Here is a 7177-nt window from a genome sequence, read left to right as displayed (position 1 = left end):
TGTATTCCTTGTGAGCATAGATGCAAAAAACCTGAAAAATAAACATCATTCTCTGTGAGCAAAAAGAGGATCTACAAAGGATATCTTAGGAGCTAGAGTGATTTCCCAAACTCAATCTGCTCAAAACTCCCAGATTCAAGAAAGAAATTCAGACATCAAGTTCTATCTGCTACTTCTGTCTCTAATCTTATTTCCCCAAACAGATTCTAAATACTTTGTAAACACCATATAATTGGGGATCATATCTTCTAAAGTTTTTCCCACTGGCATAGTAATTAGGCATTTAATTAATATTTGTTTAATAGTTTCATAGACACAAATGTAGAAATCAATTATGTCTAACAGATGAATTAAATGCACACTGAGATATTGATACTGATTGCAGTCTAAGACAATTTTCTATATGCATGTACATTTTGATGCAAATTTTTAATTTAAATATATCTTTATGAAGTGTAGAAATAAAAAGTATCTAGCAGAATAAATTTCACAAAGTGAACCAACTCTTGTTACTGTTGCACAGATTAAAAACAGAATATTGCCCAGATCCCAGAAGTTCTCTTTTGTGCTCTTAGAATTGCTAAGCCTTTAATAGTAACCATAGGCTAATTTCGTCTTTTATCAATAAAATCATAACAGATGCACTCTTTTGATTTTAGCATCTTTTGCTCTCCATTAGATTTATCCATGTTCTCGTATATAAAGTTTGGTCACTCCCAATACTGAATATATTGTAAAAATAGGCTATTATTTATTTGCCTAGTCTACTGTTGTTAGATAGTTGAATAGCTTCCAATTTGGAGATATTATCAAAAGTGCCACTATAAACATGCTTGTACATGTCTTTTGGGCCATTTTTATAGAGTTTATACCAAAGAATAGAATGACTGGATCAAGGATATGCATATTCTATAATTTTATTTTTTTTTTTATGGTTGACCTCACAGATTTCAAGGACCTTGTCAGTTTACAATCCTTTATTTTTTATTTTTTACACCTACAGCACCTAGTCTTCCTAGGTGGTTTCCCATCCAAGTACTAACTGGGCCTGACTTTGCTTAGCTTCTGAGATCAGATGGGATTGGGCTCGTTCAGGGTTGCATGGCTGTAGACAAGGATATGCACATTCTTAGCTTTAGTAGATACTGCCAAGTAGTTTTACAATTTATAGTTCCACCAGCAAAATATGAGAGTTCCAGTTGCTCTACATCTTCACCAATACTTGAAATTGTTATTTATGTATTTTATTTTAGCTTTCTTCTTTTTTTTTTTTTTTGGTAAGTGTGTAATGGTAATTGCTTTGTGATTTAAATTTTCACTTTCCCTATGATTAATGAAGTTGAGCACCTTTTCTTATGATTATTGCCCAAATGAATGTTTTATTGTGAAACATTTGTTTATATCTTTTCCCATTTGTTTTCAGTTGTATTGTATTGTATATTATTGATTTGTAGAAGTTCTTTGTATATTCTAGCTGTAAATCTTCGTTGAGTATATGTTGCAAACATTTTCTCTAGCTTGGTGGATTGCCTTTTCGCTTGTTTAATGGAATCTTTTTACAAGACCACCAAAACTTTACTTGGTCTTTTAGAAACTTTCTGTTTAGATTTTAGTTTCCTGCCTGCTGTTGCTCCAGAAATTGGTAATTATTGTGAAAAGAAAACTAGCAATATGCCTGCTGCTCCTTATATCTTTACCAAAAGCTTAGTTTTTTTTTCCTTCTTCAGTACCCCAGTTGCATCCCTTTTTGGATACAAAACTCAGATTCTCATCCCTGTGCCCATTCACAAAATTGGCAAATGCCCCTAGGGTTAAAGTGACTGCAGAATCCTTTTAATTCTGCTGTGTTCATTCCTCTCTGGATTATGGCCCTTCTAATTCTCTTTGTTGTTGCTGCAGTCTGCTGACTTCAAACAGATAATTACCATGTTTTATCTTGGTTTTTCTTCTTGTTCCCACTGGAAGGATTAGTCTGCCAAAATGCACCCCTTCCCATTTTTAAGCAGAACTCTACCACAGTATACTTTGGATTGGTCAATACTGGTATCTATCAGCTATGAATCAATCTAGAAACGCTAGGTAAGAAATATTTTATGTAAAATGGACTTGCAAGTATTACTCACTTCAGCGCTATGTCACATTTAAGTAACTGGACATCAGCAGACCTGAAGAGGAGGCTCTTTTGATAATTCAAGGAGACCTCAGTTTCATTTACTTCTGGGAATCCAATCCTGATTAGAAGTACTTGAAAACTAGAGTGGAGCTGATTGTCCTAATAACATGGGAGAAGTGAAATAAAACAGATTTAAGGGTGTTTAAACACATTAGCAATGATTTCTCATGCATGACTAGCTTTGTTGACAATTCATGGCTTTGGCTTTCTCAGAAAACCATGAAAAGAAACTGAAAATTACTTGGCAGTCACACACAAAAAAATTTGTGATTTGTTCTGAAATGAATTCCTGACCTAGATTACGAGCCCGATTTCTGATGTTGTGCCAAGGGTGGAATTTGAACATATGATGTCTTGTCTATTGTTGGCTAAGGCAAACTTATATTGGCAAATCCCATGGCTTATGCCTACAGATAATAACAATCCTAGTCTTTTTATCTACAATCTCACTCTTATTGGTATTTTAAGTTCTTATTTAGGATTTAGCAGATTTGTGTATGCAATTATTTTGTTATCTAAACAACTGCCTCAACACAAAGCAGAAACATTAATAATATTTTAATAGTATTTAGATCCTCCTGGGGGATAGTTTTGGGCTTTAATTTTAGGGCTGAGAGATTTCCTGAAGATGATCTGAAATGTTTGTTTGTATGCTTTTAAAGAAAATTCATACCTAAGAAACATTCAGTAAAGTTTGGCACAAACAATGAAACACTTGAATAATAATAGTTAAATATCTAAGTTAGAGATGATCTGATTCTAATTTTAAAAATAACACTTATTGACTTTTTCTGATTATAAAAATGATACTTTTCTGTACAAAACTTAAAAAATATTGTTTGTTATTTCATCTAGGAAACTTAACAGTTTATGTAAAACTTTATCTTTTTATATTAATATACATATACATATGTATATTTAAACTAGATTTATACGGTATATGATCTTTTAAAATCTGATTTTTTAATTTAGCTATACATTTTGAGAAATTTTCTTGCCACTACATTTTCTATAAAATGTGATTTTTACAGATTCATAGTTTAGTAAAATATGTATATAGTAACAAACTACTGATAGACATGTTGTTTGAGATTTTCACAATGTTCTATGGGTATTTTTGTATATGTCTTTTTGTGCACATTTGATCATTTTGTTAAAACAACTTGTTACAGCTAGAAATACAAGACAAAAAATTCATAGCTTTAAGGCTCCTGAAACAATATCAAATTACTCTCTGGAATGGTAGTAAGTATATGAGAGCATCTATTTCAATGATTATTTGCCAATACTGAGAATTGTGCATTTAATTATCTTCTCCAACTTCACAGATGAAAAACTGGTGTTTCATTGTTCTTTTAGCATTACTTATCATTTTGCGTTACTGGCAAGTTAGAGATCTGTTAAAAATGTTTATTGGCCATTTGTTTAAACTTTTCTTTAGTGAATTGTTATCTTCTATACTTCACTCAGAGTTATATTGAGTGGTTTTTATTTTTCTTACTAATAGTGAGATCTCTTAATATAAAGGTTGTTAGTCATTTGTCCGTCATATATCTTCCCAAATTTTCCTATTTGTAATTTGCCTATTAAATTTTCTGATGTAATGAAAATTTACTATTTACATAGTCAAATCCATCATACAAATTGAAATACAAATCATAGAAATCTATCCTTTTAAAAATATGTTATTTTTATTTATACTTTCTGTTTTTGATTTTGCTATAGTTTCTTTACTGGAGTTGATTTTGCTATAGTTTCTTCTTTTGTTTTAAAAGACCGTAACTCCAAGATCACACAGATATTTACCTATATTTTCTTTTACCACTTTTATTGCTTCATTTCTTTCCCATTTAACTTTGCAATCCGTTTGGAATATGTGTGTAAATGTGATAATTACCTGATATAACTTTTCCTAAATATCCAATGTTTTATACAGCTTTTATCATATATCAATTTTTTATGTATATTAGGTCTTTTATATATTCTTGCTGTTTGTGATCTATCTTGCCCTAGTACTGCACTCTTTTACTTATTTTTTTTTTTTAAGAATATATTTAGAGATTTAGACAGCTGGGTAGGCCAATTCTCCTTATGTTGTTATTTTCTTTTCAAAATGTCTTGTTTGTTTGTCTTGTCTATTCTTCCATATTGCTTTAAGGATAATTTTGTAAGGTACAAAAATAATTCCATGCAGCTTTTCAAAAGCAAGCTTTTCATGTAAGTTTTTGGTGGGCTCTCTTGTATGAAAAGGCCTTCAAGAAATACTGAGAAGCAAGAAAACAAGATTAAGAACCATGTATAGTAAATTGCCTTTGATGTTAAAAATGAATAAAAAAGGTATTTACTTGTAAATGAAAAGGATATCTTTGGAAGGACACATAAGAAAGAAACAGTTCCTAGTTTCTGGATTAGAGGACAGGGAAGATTTACTTTTCACTAAGTAATTCTTTTGTATTTTTGAATTTTGTAACATGTGTCTATTAAATAAAACAAATTAAAATTTTTCAATAGTCAAATAACAGGCCTGTAGGTAGGTTTTCAATTATCCTAAGGTTTTCAAATTGAGAGAATGGAAGCTGAAAGTAAAAAGCAATTGATCCAAATCACATGGCTAGTAAACAGTATAGTCAGGACCCCCTCAATTACACCAGAGTGCTCTTTTGAGCTTCACTCAAGTTGAAGAAAAAACAAAGAACCACAAGCAAACAATCCAGGAAGCACACCTTCCTAGTTTTTGCATAAGTCATCTTGAACAAAAGATTTTTAGTTTGAATAGCATTCAGTTTCTGAATACAGCTTATATCTTTAAAATGTAGTTGAGGATAGGAAACTAGTTTGGGGAGGAGGAGGAAAACTGTAAAGATCCAGTGTAAAGAAGGTAAATGACTGAGAGAATTAAAGGACCCAATATAACCTATATAATAATATAATATAGGTTAATATATTAAATAATAATAATATAGGTTATATATTAAATTATGTAGTGCCCTGAGCTATTGCTGTGAGCTGGTATATAATAATGATAACATAGGAAGTGTCACCATCTTGCACAAATGGTGACAACTTTTCAGTTGGGCACTAGGTAAGAAAAGTGTCCTAATAAAGGGTTTTAATGCTTCCTTTATTAATAGCAGAGGAGAGAATGGAGTTTCCTGTGCTGGATGTTGAGAAGATATGCATCCTACATAGAAGGACAAGGCTGGTTGTCCCTCTGATTGTCTCAATTCATAGAATGGTTTTGGAGGAAAACAATGCTTTTTATAGCAGTAGACTTTATTATTCTGAAATATATCCTTTGACTTTGAAGTCAGATAAAACAGGGTTATACTTCAGCCCCAAAACTTACTGTTTGACAGCTTTTTAAAGCAAGGCACATAGCGGGGCCTTAGTTTACCTGTTAGATATTTATTATAACACTGTCGACATTCATTCATTCATTCATTCATATTTGACAAATTACATAGTAGGCACTATTCTAGTGACTGGTGGTACAGTGGTGAATGAGAAAAAATGTCTCTATCTTCATGGAGTTTGTTTTACTAGAGAACTAAATGAAATAAAAATGATGCAGTGTTTTCTAGAACATTTATCACAATAAGTCCCAAATGAATGGTATTACCTACATTTATTATAAAATTACATATGTATACAAATGCATCAAAGATTATTTTCATTAATTTAACAAGTACCTAAGAAAATTTCAAGTTTGAGCTTTAAAGATCTTGACACGTCTTAGTAGAGCAACAGCCACATGACCAAGTTGGAATGAGACAAAATCAAAACTCAGTTTCTTTTTTTCACTGGTAAAGGAACTTCATTGATCTTTAGCATAAAGATATTCAGTCTCGGAACCGACTAAGTATTGTTGTTACTCATGTCCTGTGTATTATAAGCTATAACCGGTTCTCATTATATTACAAGTTTTGATACTTTTCAGTGAACTCTATCATTCTATTATTTTTACAAATTATTAAGTTAAATAACCATTTTAATATGAATCTGTATAGATTGATCAGGAGAACATAGTTATGTACTTCGAGAAGAAAAATGAAAGCAATTCTCTCTTAGGGAGGCTACATATTTTCCTTATAGTTAGAAAATTCCAGTTTGATAGGTTTAAGAAAATGAATCTCTTTTGAGAGAAATTATGACCTCTCTCTGACCTTTATTTTCATTTAACATTTATTGACAAAGTCTTTCAACTTCTTCAGAAAAGAATAAGAGAAGACAGAAGCAGTGGTCGAAGTTTGTTCACATTTTTCAAATTCTTCAGAAAAGAATAAGAGAAAACAGAAGCAGTGTTTGTTCACATTTTTCAAAAGCTTTTTGATTTAATTCCTCAAGGGTTTATGAGAAAAAAAATTGATAGCCTGGTGGTGAAGCATGAGGAAGCACAGACTTTCATCACTGAATATTAAAAATCACTTAAAACTATGCTGGCATTCACTGAGTTCTCATTTTAAATGAGAAAAATGTGTTTTTAAAGACAGAGCAGAGAAAGGTAAAGTTTCCTAGATCGATTATAAAATTATGACATCATCATTAGATAGTCCAAGTACACTTAAGATAAAGTGAAGATAATAGAAATTCAATAATGATATTTGGAAAGTTCAGAAAACCAGAACACAAAGACAAAAATTCCTTAAAAAAAAAAATTAAACGAAAAGCTTTTGGCTGTTCATTTCCATTTAGGAGGCTCAGACATATGGCATTACCCATTGCTCGGCAGGCATTTTCTTAATTGGAAAACATGTGCGCCTTTCTTTTAGATCCATCAGGATACTCTGGAGAAAACATTTTACCATCCGTGGACGTTCACGTCTGTTCCTCTTTATCCACATCAGAAGCTCTGCGTTAACAAACCCAGTTGCATTCATGTGACAGCTATCATCACTATTTCTAGCTTAGTCAAGTGTGTAGGCCAAGGGTGGGGAAGGGAAAAAAATCCCTAGGATAGAAGATGATGCATTTAAAGTGTTCGGTATATTCATTTCAAAGGAAAGA

At 31.7% G+C, this 7177-nt stretch overlaps 1 pseudogene; it reads right to left on the bottom strand.

The window, feature by feature from the left end:
• Nucleotides 1-994: 994 nt before the first annotated feature.
• LOC118601872 lies at nt 995-1113 on the bottom strand (annotated as a pseudogene).
• Between the last annotated feature and the right edge of the window lie 6064 nt (nt 1114-7177).

The sequence above is a fragment of the Rousettus aegyptiacus genome, unplaced genomic scaffold, assembly GCF_014176215.1.
Source record: "Rousettus aegyptiacus isolate mRouAeg1 unplaced genomic scaffold, mRouAeg1.p scaffold_m13_p_4, whole genome shotgun sequence".
Lineage (NCBI taxonomy): Eukaryota > Metazoa > Chordata > Mammalia > Chiroptera > Pteropodidae > Rousettus > Rousettus aegyptiacus.
The sequence above is the reverse complement of the archived record's forward strand: the minus strand, read 5'-3'. Positions and strand labels throughout refer to the sequence as shown.